Here is a 15,460-nt window from a genome sequence, read left to right on the forward strand (position 1 = left end):
TGAACCCAGGAGGCGGAGACTGCAGTGAGCCGAGATTGTGCCATTGCACTCCAGCCTGGGCAACAGAGCGAGACTCTGTCTCAAAAAGGGCAGTGGCAGCAGGCCCCAGCCCATTAGGCAGCCCATTGCCATCAGTAGCATTGGCAAGGCCTCTCCAAGCCACTTTCTGGGTTGTAAATCATGAGTTGAGAAACAGGCCAATTAGACACACTTTGCATGAGTAATAAGTTAAAAATAATGTGCTTCACAAAATATTTGCATTGAATCATAAATGGATTTTGTTACCTTAATTGTTCCCGAATGCCCTGTCTGGAAAAAAGGTATGTGTTAAAAAAAAAAAAGTCTTTAAACCCTAGCTCAGGTTTGTCAATTGCTTGATATCAAATGCCCCTGTTTATAATGGACCCATATGCATACTCTGCCGGGCATGTGACAGGAAGTGGCAGTGCTGATGGCCAAACCATAGGACAAGGGCTCAGAGTCAGATCTGGGTCTACACCTGCCTGCCCCATCCCAGTTGTGCGGCCCTGAGCAGGCTGTTCAGCCTCTCTTAGCCTCAGTTTCCTTATCTGCAGCGTGTGCATAATAGTACCTGCTTTATATGATTGTTAAGAGGTCAATGCATGGGAAACTCATACTGCAACCAAGCACCCAGAAATGTAAGAATGTGATTCTTAACTCCATGAACATTTCGCATGTCGTCATACATGATCTCTTCATAACAATGCTATAAGTGTAAGGAATTCTGTAGGAAGGGGACACACTTTTCCTAGCTTGGGAGTGGGGTACAGAGCCCTGAGTCATGAATCAGCAGTGGGCTCCAGTCCCTGAAACAGGGACCTTCACTTCTCCTCTCACCATGAGCTTTGGGCCAGCAGCCAGCTCCACAGCAGAAAATGCGTCTAAGATTGATAGGAATAGCAAGTGAGTCTCATGTGAGTTTAAATTGTGAGAAAGAAAATTTGAATGTCAAATACCCCAGTTCTTAGCACAAATTAAAATCAAACCCTAGGAAAGGCGGTAATTACCACTGTCACAAAATTCCATGGAAAGCTACAGCAGCAGTAGAAAGAGCAGCTGACACCTGTGACATGGCCCCTTCTCTGCCCCTGTTTGGTCTTATAGCCCATACTGAGCTCCCTGCCTCCACTCTCATGATCTTCCCCAGCCTATTCCAGAGGTTCAGCTGCAGAGCAACCTGGAGACCCCCAAATGTACCCCCTACTGGTAACATCTGAGGCATGAATATGCAGGTTGAGCTGATGTTTCTTGAGCAGCTACTAAGGGCAGATCTGGTACTGGAGGCTTTAGTGCATTAGTGGTCTTGACCTTGAAATGAAGGCTGGACTCATTAATTCACTCTGTGATGGCATGCTGGGGGCTCTGCAGGGTGGTGGGAAGCTGATGCAATCAAGGAACAGAACTCATGGCCTCAGTGGGGAGGCAGATGTGTAAAGACAATCACAGTACGTGGTGATGTGGTGACTAGGGGTGCCCACCCAGGCTGTGGGCATACAAAGGAGGTGCTGGCTCTTCCTGGGTGGGCCGTGGCAACCAGGGAAGGTCTCCTGGAAGTGGGTGAAGTAGGAGGTGGGACTGGACTCTGGAGATGGGGCTCAGACACTGGACCCAATTGAGGACTAGCTAAAACAGGGAGGGGCAAGCAGTTTTCTGTAAGATGCAACCACTGGTGTGCCATGTCAGTTTACTGTTGCCACGGCAACACCCAGCCATTACCCTTTTCCATGGCAACAACCCAATGACCTAGAAGTTACCACTCGTTTCCTAAAACTTTCTGCATAATCCACTCCTTAATTTGCATGTAATTAAAAGTGGGTATAAATATGACTGCAGAACTACCTCTGAGTGACTACTCAGGGCACACTGTGAGGTAGCCCTGCCCTGCAAGGAGCAGTGAGTGCCTCTGCTGCTGCTGTACACTGCTGCTTCCATAAAAATAGCTGTCCGCTGGGCATGGTGCCTCACATCTGTAATCCCAGCACTTTGGGAGGCAGAGGCAGGTGGATCACCTGAGCACAGGGGTTCAAGACCAGCCTGGCCAACATGGTGAAACCCCATCTCTACTAAAAATACAAAAATTAGCCAGATGTGGTGGTGGGCACCTGTTATCCCAGCTACTCTGGAGGCTGAGGTAGGAGAATCACTTGAACCCAGGAGGCAGAGGTTGCAGTGAGCCAAGATCATGCCACTACTCTCCAGCCTGGGCAACAAAGGGAGACTCTGTCTCAAAAAAAGAAATTGCTGTCTAACACCACTGCTTGGCCTTGGATTCTTTCCTGGGTAAAGCCAAGAACCCTCCCAGGCTAAGCCCCAATTATGAGGCTCATCTGCCCTGCATCAGGAGGAACATGTCATCCTGAGACCCAAAGAATGAGTAGGTCCCACAGTCAGACTGGCAAAACTTTTCAAGTCTGATAATACCCAGTGCTGGTGGTAGGTGTAGGTGTTGGGCAGGGCGGGGGCAGCGGGGAGGTGCTATTCGCAGCAGTGGGAACGTAAGTTGCCCCCATTCTCCTGGAAAGTCATTTGGCACTCTGTGAGCACTGAAGACCAGCAATGTCCCTGCTGGAGGCTGCCTTGGTGGTGGCCTCAAGAGTCACACAGATGAGGATGCTCGTTGCCTATATTAGTCTCTGTGCTTGTCTCTGTGTTCTAAATGATCCATAATTTTTTAAAGTGTCTTTTAAAGAACATGTAGGTGTTCTGATTCTTGATCTGATGGCTGGTTACCCAGGTGTCCTTTTATAATAATTTGTTACATTGTTCTTTTGTTCTATGTGCTTTTCTTTATGGATATGACATTTCACAGTTTTTAAAAGTTAAAAAGAATGAGTAGGCGAGACACTGGGGTCAGGCAGTCCCAGGCAGAGGAAACAGCCCGAGCAAAGGCCGGGGAGCCGGACAAAGGCTGGGGTGTGCATGACTGGGAATTCTGGCCCAACAACCAGGCACCCTGGCCCAAGGACGTGCGGTCCCCTGAGGAACAGCATCTCCGCTCCCACCCCGAACAGCCATCGATGCAGCACCTGCACTGCCGAGGCCAGGCCTAATTTAGTGCTACTTCAGCCTGTGAGGCTGGATCAAAAGTGAGCTCTCAGGGAAGGGGAGCCAGTGGAGGTGAGATGATGGGTTTAGTAAAGTAGTTTAACCACCGCCACTTGGTGTGGCTAAGAGGCGGTTGCTGTGGCCAGCAGGTGGAGGTTATAATGAGCCTGGCATTTCTTGTGAGAGACGGCAGGCAGTGGTTGTGCTGATGGGAGAACTCGTGGCAGCGGCAGCTTGACAACCTGTCTGGAGAGAGAGGGCGGAGCAGCGGCCACCGGTGGAGGCACGGGGGCAGCTGTGCCCACAGGGGTACCACTGACGGCTCCCCAGCCAGCTCCGCAGGCTTTTCTGGGGGATTTTAGAAGGTTGGAGGAGACGGAGCACAGGCAAGGGTGGCAGGAAAGTTGATTTTTTTAGTGGAAGCAAAAGACAAACTTCAAGAGAAGAGGAAAAATTTGTTAGTTGAACTCTCTAGTGGTTTTCTGCATTGGCGACGGGAAGTCAAACCAAAGCACTGGGCTTGTGGCCTCAGCAGGGTGCTGCACCTGCAGGGGATGGAAGGGCACCTGGCATGAGGGAAAATGAGTGATTTATCTAACAAGTTGTCTTATTAGGAAAACGTGGCAGCTCACCCCTCTAATCCCAGCGCTTTGTGAGTTGTGTTATAATTTCCAGGTGGGAGGATCACTTGAGCCCAGGAGTTCGATATCATCCTGGGCAACATAGTGAGACTCCCTCTCTTAAAAAGTTAGCCAGGCATGATGGTGCACCTGTGGTCCCAGCTGCTTGGGAAGCTGAGGCGGGAGGATCGCTCCAGCCTGGGAGGTCAAGACTGCAATGAGCTGTGATTGTGCCACTGCACTCCAGCCTGGGTGACAGAGTGAGACCCTGTCAAAAAAAAAAAAAAAAACAAAAATTGGGTGCGGTGGCTCACGCCTGTAATGCCAGCACTTTGGGAGGCCAAGGCGGGTGGATCACCTGAGGTCAGGAATTCGAGACCAGCCTGGTCAACATGGTGAAACCCCATCTCTACTAAAAATACAAAAATTAGCCAGGCGTGGTCGCATGCGCCTGTAGTCCCTAATCGGGAGGCTGAGGCAGGAGAATTGTTTGAACCTGGGAGGCAGAGGTTGCAGTGAGCCAAGATTGTGCCACTGCACTCCAGCCTGGGCCACAGAGCAACACTCCATCTCAAAAAAAATACAAAGAAAAAATAGCGGGGCACGGTGTTGGGTGGGCACCTGTGGTCACAGCTACCTGGGAGGCTGAGGCAGTAGAATCGCTTGAGCCTGGTAGGTAGAGGTTGCAGTGAGCCAAGATTGCCTGAAAAGAGGAAGGGCATAGTGGCTCACGCCTGTAATCCCAGCACTTTGGGAGGCAAAGCCTGGTGGATCACTTGAGGTCAGGAGTTCAAGACCAGGCCAGGCACAGTGGCTCACACCTGTAATCCCAGCATTTTGGGAGGCTGAGGCAGGGAGGATCACTTGAGGTCAGGAGTTCAACACCAGCGTGGCCAACATGGTAAAACCCTGTCGGTACTAAAAATATTTAAAAATTAGCTGGGTGTGGTGGCAGGCACCTGTAATCCTAGCTACTTGGCTACTTCGCCTCCAAGCTGAGGTGGGAGGATCACTTGAACCCGGGATGCAGAAGTTGTAGTGAGCAAAGATCATGCCACTGCACTCCAGTCTGGGTGACAGAACAAGACTGTCTGGGAGAAAAAAAAAAAGCCTGAAAAGATATCTCAAAGGGCCAATTTGTGATGTTATTTACAGGAGTAACGGGGAAGTTTTAAATCTTGTGACCTCCATAATAATGGCTAGTAATCATTTAATTATTAGGTTGGTGTGAAAGTAATTGCGGTTTTTGCCATTACTTTTAACTGCAAAAACCACAATTATTTTTGCACCAACATAATACTATTCTTAGCAGAATCCAGGCCCCTTTCATCCTCCTAACTTGGTGGCCTTTCATTAGTTTTACAAAGGCAGTTTAGTTTTGGGAAGGGTTACTATCATTTAAACCACAAACCTAATTTCTCCCAAGGTTAGTGAGTCCCATGCCCAGGAATGACCAAGGGCAGTTTGGAGGTTAAAAGCAAGATGGAGTTGGTTAGATCAGATTTCACTGTCATAATTTTCTCGCTGTTATAATTTCTGCAAAAGCAGTTTCAATGTAGCCTTGGAAATTGGGACTCCGCCTCAGTTTTTTAAATTATAAATATATATGAGAGAATAAAAAAATTTGATTCCAAATAAGTAATTTCAAATGAATTTTTTGTGAGGTAAAATGTACAAAATATAAAATTTACCATTTTAAACATTTGTAAGTGTACAGTTCCGTGGCATTAAGTATATTTCATGGTGCAACCAGTTCTAGCGCTTTGAGAGGCTGAGGCAGGGATATCATTTGAGCCCAGGAGTTCAAGACCAGTCTGGGCCACATGGCAAAAGCTTATCTCTACAAAAAAATACAGAAATTAGCTGGGCATGGTGACATACACCTATAGTCCCAGCTCCTTGGGAGGCTGAGGTGGGAGGATCACTTGAGCTGCTGAGGTCGAAGCTGCAGTGAGCCATGATCACACCACTGCACTCCAGCCCAGATGACAGAACAAGACCTTGTCTCAAAAAGAATAGGGGGAAAAAGAAAGAAATGGCAATGAGACTGGGCAATGTAATTTATAAGAAAAGAGGTTGAATTGGCTTATAGTTCTGCAGGCTGTACAAGAGGCACAGCACCTGGATCTGCTTCTGGGGAGGCCTCGGGAAGCTTACAATCATGGTGGAAGGCAACGTGGGAGCAGGCACATCACGTGGCCGGAGCAGGAGCAAGAGAGCATGTGTGGGGTGAGGAGAGGTGCCACACACTTTTAAATGACTAGCTGTCCTGTGAACTCAGAGTGAGAGCTCACTCATCACCAAGGGGATGGCCCAAGCCATTCATGAGGGATCTGCCTCCATGACCCAAACACCTCCCACCGGGCCCCACCTCCAACATTGGAGATTCCAATTTGATATGAGATTTGGAGGGGACAAATGTCCAAACTCTATCAACTACCATTCATCCTCCAGAACTTTTCATAGTCCCAGACTGAAATTAAATAATAATTCTCCATTCTCCCCTCCCCCAGACCCTGGCAACCAACATTCTACTTTCTGTCTCTATGATTTGACTATTCTAGGTACCTCGAATAAGAGAAATCACACAGTATACGTCCTTTCGTGGCTGGCTTATTTCACTTAGCATAATGTCTTTGAGGTTTATCTGTATAATATGTGTCGGAATTTCTTCCCTCTTTGAGGCTGAATAATATCCCATTGTGTGTGTGTGTGTGTGCTGTGTTTTGTTTACCTGTTGATGGACTCCTGGATTGCTTTCATCTTTTGGTGATTGTGAATGATCCCACTGTGGACATAGGTGTACAAGGACCTATTTAAGTTCCTGCTTTCAGTTCATTTGGGTATATTCCTAGTAGAATTGCTAGGTCATATGGTAATTCTATATTTAACTTTTTGAGGAACTGCAACACTGTTTTCCACAGCAGGTGCAGCCTTTTTCGTTTGTGCAGCATACACAGGTTCCAATTTCTCCACATCCTCGCTAACACTTGTTCTTTTTTTTTTTTTTTTTAAATAGCCATCATGCCAGGCATAGTGGCTTATTCCTATAATCTAAGAACTTTGGGAGGCCGAGGCAGGTGGATTGCTCTTTTTTTTTTTTTTTTCCCCGAGACAGAGTCTTGCTCTGTCGCCCAGGCTGGAGTGCAGTGGCATTATCTCGGCTCACTGTAAGCTCCGCCTCCCGGGTTCACGCCATTCTCCTGCCTCAGCCTCCCAAGTAGCTGGGACTACAGGCGCCCGCCACCACACCCGGCTAATCTTTCTTTGTATTTTTAGTAGAGACGGGTTTTACCATGTTAGCCAGGGGTCTCGATCTCCTGACCTCATGATCCACCCACCTCGGCCTCCCAAAGTGCTAGGATTACAGGCGTAAGCCACCACGAGGTGGACTGCTTGAGCTCAGGAGTTCAAGATCAGCCTGGGCAACATGGCGAAAGCCTGTCTCTACAAAAAATACAAAAATTAGCTGGGCACAGTGGCCTGTGCCGGTAGTCTCAGCTACTTGGGGAGGCTGAGGCAGGATAATCACTTAAACCCGGGAGGCAGAGGTTGCAGTGAGCTGAGATCGCACTACTGCACTCCAGGCTGGGTGACAGGAGTGAAACCCTCTCTCAAAATAAATAAATAAATAAAATTATAGCCATCCTAGTGAGTGTGAAGTAGTATCTTGTGATTTTGATTTGCATTTCCCTAATGACTAGTGATGTTGAACATCTCTTCATGTGCTTACTGGCCATCAAATGAATTCAAATGAACTGTTAAGTGGAAGACTCTGTTTACGTTGATTAAAATTGGCAAGTCAAACAGTCTGAATGAATGAGATAAATGTAACACAGTTTGAGTATCCCTTATCCAAAACACTTGGGACCAGAAGTGTCTTGGATTTAGAATCTTTTTGGATTTTGGAATATTTGCATTATATTTACTGGTTGAGCAGCCCTCATCTGAAGATTTCTAATCTTAAATGTTCCAATGACATTTTCCTTTGAGCATCGTGTCTGCACTCAAAAAACTTTGAAATTTGTGGGGTTTTTTGTTTTTGGAGACAAAGTCTTGTTTTGTCACACAGGTTGGAGTGCAATGGCACGGTCCCAGCTCACTGCAGCCTCCACCTCCTAGGTTCAAGTAATTGTCCTGCCTCAGCCTCCCAAGTAGCTGGGACTACATGTGCGTGCCACCACACCCTGCTAATTTTTTGTATTTTTAGTAGAGATGGGGTTTCACCATGTTGACCAGGCTGGTCTTGAACTCCTGACCTCAGGCGATCCGCCCACCTCGGCCTCCCAAAGTGCTGGGATTATAGGCATGAGCCACCGCTCCTGGCCTGAAATTTGGAGCATATCGGATTCTGGATTTTTGGATTAGGAATACTCAACTTGTATTTATAATTGTGAGTTTAAAAATATTTTGTGATACACTAGGACAGGATTCATTGAAGTTGAAAATAAATATGAAACAAAAAAGTATAACAAATTTTTATTGGAATACTTGCCAACAATCTCTGTTTTTTTCTGACAGATATTCTACTGGTCTGCTGTCAGTAATAATAACAATAGGCTGGATGTGATGGCTCACACCTGTAATCCCAGCACTTTGGGAGGCTGAGGCGGGTGGATCACTTGAGGTCAGGAGTTTGAGACCAGCCTGGCCAACATAGTGAAACCCCATCTCTACTAAAAATACAAAATATTAGCTGGGTGTGGTGGCGTGCGCCTGTAATTCCAGTTACTCAGGAGGCTGAGGCAGGAGAATTGCTTGAATCCAGGAGGCAGAGGTTGCAGTTCCAACAGAGTGTGACTTCATCTAAAAAAAATAATAATAATAAATGGTATAAAGCAAAATCAAAATCCTATAAGAGTTTGTTGAGTTTGTAACATGAATAGAAGTAAAATGACAACAATAGCTCCAGGGCCAGGAGTGGAGAAATGCAAGTGTGCTATTGTGAGGATCCTATACTATGCATGATGTGATAGTAACATCACTTGAAGGTAGACTGACAAAGTAAAGATGTATGCTATAAACTCTAAAGCAGCCACAAAAATAGCACAGCAAAATGTTGTGACTAATAAGCCAACAAAGGAGTGAAAGGAATCACAAAAATATTCAATTAATTCAAAAGAAAGCAGAAAAAAAAAAAAAAAGGAAAGGGGAACAAAAAAACAGAGGGACAAATAGAACCCAAATAGCAAGATGGTAGATTTAAACCCAACAATACCAATAATCACATTAAAAGTCATTGGTCAAAACGCCCAGTTAAAAGGAAGAGACCGTTAGACTGGATTTAAAAAGCAAGACCCAACTGTGTGTTAACTGTAAGAAACCTACATTAAATATAAAGCTGGGCACAATGGCTTGTGCCTATAATCTCAGCATTTTGGGAGACTGAGTGGGGGAGATCCCCTGAGATCAGAAGTTCAAGACCAGCCTGGGCAACATAGTGAGATCTTGTCTCCAAAAATAAAAAATAAGGGGGCCAGGCGTGGTGGCTCATGCCTGTAATCCCAGCACTTTGGGAGGCTGAGGTGGGCAGATCATCTGAGGTCAGGAGTTTGAGACCAGCCTGATCAACATGGAGAAATCCCATCTCTACTAAAAATACAAAATTAGCCGGGCATGGTGGTGCATGCCTGTAATCCCAGCTACTTGGGAGGCTGAGGCAGGAGAATTGCTTGAACATGGGAGGCGGAGGTTGCGGTGAGCTGAGGTTGTTCCATTGCACTCCAGCCTGGGCAACAGGAGTGAAACTCCATCTCAAAAAAAAAAAAAAAAAAAAAAAAAAATAGGCGTGGTGGCATGAGGCTGTAGTCCCAACTATTCAGGAGGCTGAGGTGGGAGGATTGCTTGGACCCAGAAGGCAGAGGTTGCAGTGAGCCAGTATCACACCACTGCACTCCAGCCCAGTGACAGAGCCAGATCCCGTCTCAAAAATAAATAAATAATATTTATTTTCAAAAAATGTATCAAAAAAATAAAAAATAAATGAAATAAATGATAAAATACTAGGCATGGTGGCATGTGCCTATAGTCCCAGCTACTGAGGAGGCAGAGGCAGGAGAGTCACTTGAGCCCCAGAGTTCAAGGCTGCAGTGAGCCATGATTGTGCCACTGAATTCCAGCCTGAGCAAGAGTGAGACCCCACCACTTTTTTAAAGAAATAAAATAAATATACAAATAGTGTAAAGCTAAAGGAACAGAAAATTATGCACCATGCTAACACTAATCTAAAAAAACTGAAGTGGCTATGTTAATACCAGAGGAAGTAGATTTCAGGACAAAGAATGTTACCAGGGATAAAGAGGGTCATTTCAAAATAATAAACATGTCAATTTATCAAGAGAACATAACAAATAACAATTCTAAAAACCCAGTAATCCTAATAATCTAGCAATCTGGCTGCTCTGCCTGTGGAGTAGTCATTCTTTATTCCTTCACTTTCTTTTCTGTTTTTTTTTTTGTTTGTTTCTTTTTTTGAGACTGAGTCTTGCTCTTGTTGCCCAGGCTGGAGTGTAGTGGCACGATCTTGGCTAACTGCAACCTCTGCCTCCTGGGTTCAAGCAACTCTCCTGCCTCAGCCTCCTGAGTAGCTGGGATTATGGGCGCGAGCCACCACACCTGGCTAATTTTTGTACTTTTAGTAGAGACGAGGTTTCACCATGTTGGTCAGGCTGGTCTTGAACTCCTGACCTCATGATCTGCCCGCTTCAGCCTCCCAAAGTGCTGGGATTACAGGTATGAGCCACTGTGCCCAGCCTCCTTTACTTTCTTAATAAACTTGCTTTCACTTAAAAAATACCTAGCAATCCTAAAATCTAATAACAGCTTCAAAATAAATGAAGCAAAAATGAATAGAACTACAAGAAATAGACAAATTCACAATTAACATTGAAAATTTCAGCACCCCTCTCTCAATAATAAAACAAGTAGACGGAAATCAGTAAGGATAGAGAAGATTTGAACAACACTGTCGCTGAGTTGACTCAGTAACAGCAGAATACACATTCTTTTCAAGTACACATACTCTGTGTCACAAAACAATTCTCAATACATTTAAACGAATTCAAGACACACAAAGGATGTTTTCTAACCACAGTGGAATTGAATTAGTAGTCAGTATAGAAAGATCTCTGGAAAGTCCCCAAATATTTGAAAACTAAACAATATACTTCCAAATAATCCTTGGAGCAAGAGGAAATCAAACAGGAGATTAGAAAGCATTTTGAACGGAATGAAAATACGACATTTCAGAATTTGTGGGATGCTCAGTACAGCTTAGATGAAATGAACAAATTCCTTGAAAAATACAAACTTCAAAAACTCACTCAAGAAACAGATAACCTTGGCTGGGCGCGGTGGCTCACGCCTGTAATCCCAGCACTTTGGGAGGCTGAGGCAGGTGGATCACCTGAGGTCAGGAGTTTGAGACCAGCCTGGCCAACACGATGAAACCCTGTGTCTACTAAAAATACAAAATTAACCAGGCATGGTGGTACGCACCCATAATCCCAGCACTTTGGGAGGCCAAGGAGGGCAGATCACTTGAAGTCAGGAGTTCAAGACCAGCCTGGCCAACGTAGTGAAACCCTGTCTCTACTAAAAAAAAAAATTAGCCAGGTGTGGTGGCACGCACCTATAGTCCCAGCTACAGGGAGGCAGAAGCTGCAGTAAGCCGAGATCGTGCCACTGCACTCCAACCTGGACAACAGAGCGAGACTCCATCTCAAAAAAAAAAAAAAAAAAAAAAAAAAAGCCTGAGACTGGGTAATTTATAAAGGAAAGAGGTTCAGTTGGCTTGCAGTTCTGCATGGCTGTGGGAGCCTCATGAAACTTACAATCATGGCAGAAGGGGAAGTAGGCACCTTCTTCACAAGGCAGCAGGAGAGAGTGAGTGTGAGAATGAGGAAGTGCCACACTTTAAAACCATCAGCTCTCTGAGAACTCACTATCATGAGAACAGCATGGGGGAAACTGCCCCTGTCGTCCAGTTACCTCCCACCTTGTCCTTCCTCTGACACATGGGGATTACAACTTGAAATGAGATTTGGGTACACAGAGCCAAACCGTATCAGCCCATATCCATGAAAGGAATTGAATTTGAAGTTAAAAACTTTCCCACAAAGAAAACTCCAGACCTAGATGGCTTCACTGGAGAATTCCATTGAACATTTAAGAAAGGAATAATATCAAATATATGAATAAGTGATGCAAAATATTATTTTTTCTAGTAAAACTGGATGTTATAGAGCAGAGGGCAAAATCTGCAGGAATTTTAAGTTTACCCTTAAAATCTTCGGAGGATTCCTTGGAGATATCTTGAGCCGGGGACAGGCAGCTTTGGACTCTTATCAGATGCCTGGGGACTCTGTTTCTTCTCTCTCTCGGGGACACCAGGACAAAAGAGGGCAGGACATGCTTGGGATCTCTTAGTGGTTGGTGAGAAAGCTGGGACTGGCACCTGGAGTGGCTAACCAGGCAGCCCCGGCTCAAGTCTCTGCCTGTCCATCACCTCCATCCCAAATGTGTGTTTAGTACCTTGAGATCTGGCCTGAGTATTATTTGAGCTATAAAGTGTGCAATCTTCTGTTAAGGTAGGGACTGTGACAATATCCCGTCTTTTCTTTTTTTAAGACAGGATCTCACTCTGTTGTCCAGGCTGGAGTGCAGTGGCTCAATCATGGCTCATTGCAGCCTTGACCTCCCAACCTCAAGCTCTCCTCCTCAGTAGCTGGGACCACAGGTGTGCATCACCACGTCCAGCTAATTTTTGTATTTTTTTGTAGAAACAGGGTCTTCCTGAGTCACCCAGGCTGATCTTGAACTCCCAGGCTCAAGTGATCCTCCCACCTTAGCCTCCCAAAGTATTGGCATTGCAGGCATGAGCCACAGTGCCCTGCCAACAATATCTTGTCTTATCAGTGAGGAAGCAGAGGCCCTTCTGATGGGTGGGGGATTTGCCTGAGGCTAGCCGGGGTTGGAATCTGATTCCCTGTGATTGACCAGGTTCTAGTCCCTGGCATTCAAGGCTCCGTCTCCCACACTCATTTCACTGACCCCTACATGTACCTTCTAGTCAAACTAGATGTTTGCTGTTACCCAAATAGGACTCCTCCTGGAAAGGGCACCCCAATTCCATCCCCAGCCCCCCACAGCTCACTCCCAGACCCCCAGTCCATACCTGAAGCCTTGGCTTGGATGCCCCTCCTCCCAGGAGCCTTTCCTGACCCCCCTTCCTCCCATACCATCCAGCCCTCTCTTCCCCATCTTGGGTCACCATCCTTCCTCTTGCCAAACCAACTTTTGTTTTCCTCAGTCCTAAGCATTCGGGCACCAACTCAGACTGGGGGGTGGTGGGTAGGCAGAAGAGGAAGTGAGAGAGACCACTGAGGAACTAAGAGGAGCTGGGCCAGAGCTGGGGTCTGGGAAGTGAGGAGGAGAAGATTTGAGATGAGGCTGAAAAGGGTCAGAGAAGGCTTCATCCACTGGCAGCCATGTGTGAGCGGGGATGTGTGAGCAGAAGAGCCATTGTGTCAGGTTCTAGAAGGTTCCCTTGGGCTGCTGTGTAGAGAATGAGCAGGGGGAGCAGGGAGATCAAGAGGCAAGTGGGAGGCCATTGACTGCTGTCTCTCAGGAGAGATGATGGAGGTCTGGACCAGGATGAGGGCAGAAGGTGGCACACTTGAGATCATTTAGGAAGTAAAACCACCAAAGGCTGGTCAACAGACATGAAAGTACAGCTAGGTCTGAGGAATAAGTCCTAGTGTTACATAGCACCGTAGGCTGACCATAATTAACAACTTATTGTTATTGGATTATACTTTAAAATAGCTAGAAGAGTGGATTTTTTTTTTTTTTGAGACAAATTCTCACTCTGTTGCCCAGGCTGGAGTGCAGTGGCACGATCTTGGCTCACTGCAACCTCCACCTCGCGGGTTCAAGTGATTCTCCTGCCTCAGCCTCCTGAGTAGCTGGGATTACAGGTGAGTGCCACCACGCCTGGCTAATTTTTGTTTTGTATTTTTAGTAGAGACGGGGTTTCACCACATTGGTCAGGCTGGTCTTGAACTCCTGACTTCGTGATCTGCCCTCCTCAGCCTCCCAAAGTGCTGGGATTACAGGCATGAGCCACTGAGCCCAGCGGAAGAGTGCATTTTGAATCTTCCCGACACAAAGAAATAAGTGTTTGAGGTGATGGATATGTTAATTACCCTGATTTGATCACTACACATTGTATACATGTATTAAAATATCACACTGTAACTCATAAATATATACAGTTATGTGTCAATAAAAAATAAAAGCAAACTGGGTGTGGTGGTGCACATCTGTAGTCTCAGCTACTGGAAAGCCTGAGGTGGGAAGATTGCTTGGGCCCAGGAGTTCGAGGCTGCAGTAAGCTATGATTATACCACTGTGCTCTAGCCTGAGTGACAAAGCAAGACCCTGTCTCCAAAAATAGAAAAAAACTAAATAAAAGCAAACACATCATTTAAAAATAATAAGCCAGGTGTGGTGGCACATGTCTGTACTCCTAGCTACTTGGGGAGCTGAGGTGGGAGAATTGCTTGAGCCCAGAAGTTTTGAGTTTAGCCTTTTAAAAAGTAAAATTTAACTAGCCTGAACAATATGGTGAAACTCCATCTCTACAAAAAATACAAAAATTAGCTAGGTTTGATGGCATGTGCCTGTAGTTCCAGCTACTCAGGAGGCTGAGGTGGGAGAATCACCTGAGCCTAGGAGGTCGAGGCTGCAGGAGATCATGCCACTGCACTCCAGCCCGGGCAACAGAGTGAGATCCTATCTCAAAAAATAAAATTAAATAAAAATTAGAAAAAATAGAATAAGGAAAAAGTAAAGTCAGTGGGCTCCGGTGTTACTGGAAGAGATCCCTGCCTAGTCTCACAGGGAGTGAATCATTGCCTGACATCTTTGTCCCAGCATGCACCTTGCAGTTTCAGTTCTGTGTGACGACAACCAGAAGGCACTGCTGCAGCCAGGATCTCTGGTCCATGAGTCCATCCCTCCCAAGCCCTATAGGTGGCGCTGCAGGCTCCTCTTCCATGCAGGCCACCACCACCTGCAAAGCAATGCAGTGTGGGCCTCTGAGGATGAATGGACAGGCAATTGCTGAGATCTATTTTGCGGAGATCAGCTCAAATGAAATTCCTGGTGGGGTGGAAATGTCAAAGCCCTTTACCCCCCCAACCCTGGGGAATCTGGGCTCAGGCGTGTGCAGAAGTCGCTGCTTGTCTCCAAGTAAATTCTTAAAGGGATAAAGCACCTCATCCAGTTCTGAATCGGGTGGGGATTTCTCAGTCTTTTAGACATACAGAAGTAGAGATGGAAACTTCCAGAATTTAAAGTGTAGCGTATGGATGGGAAGTTTTTGTTAAAACTCTGGTCAGTAGGCCAGACGCAGCAGCTCACACCTATAATCCCAGCACTTTGGGAGGCCAAGGCTGGTGGATTGCTTGAGCCCACAAGTTCGAGACCAGCCTGAACAACATGGGGAGACCCTGTGCATACAAAGAATACAAAAATTAGCTGGGTGTGGTGGTGCACACCTGTAGATCCAGCTTACTCCGGGCTGAGGTGGGAGGTTCACTTGAGCCCAGGAGCCGAGGCTGCAGTGAGCCAAGATCATACCACAGCACTCCAGCCTAAGCCACAAAGTGAGACCGTGTCTCAAACAAAACAAAAACGCTCTGGTCGGTTGTCCCTTCCTCCTGTGAAAACATGTGAAAAACATGTGTATAGAATGTTCAGATCTGAAATCA

This window comes from Macaca thibetana, chromosome 2, assembly GCF_024542745.1.
Source record: "Macaca thibetana thibetana isolate TM-01 chromosome 2, ASM2454274v1, whole genome shotgun sequence".
NCBI lineage: Eukaryota > Metazoa > Chordata > Mammalia > Primates > Cercopithecidae > Macaca > Macaca thibetana.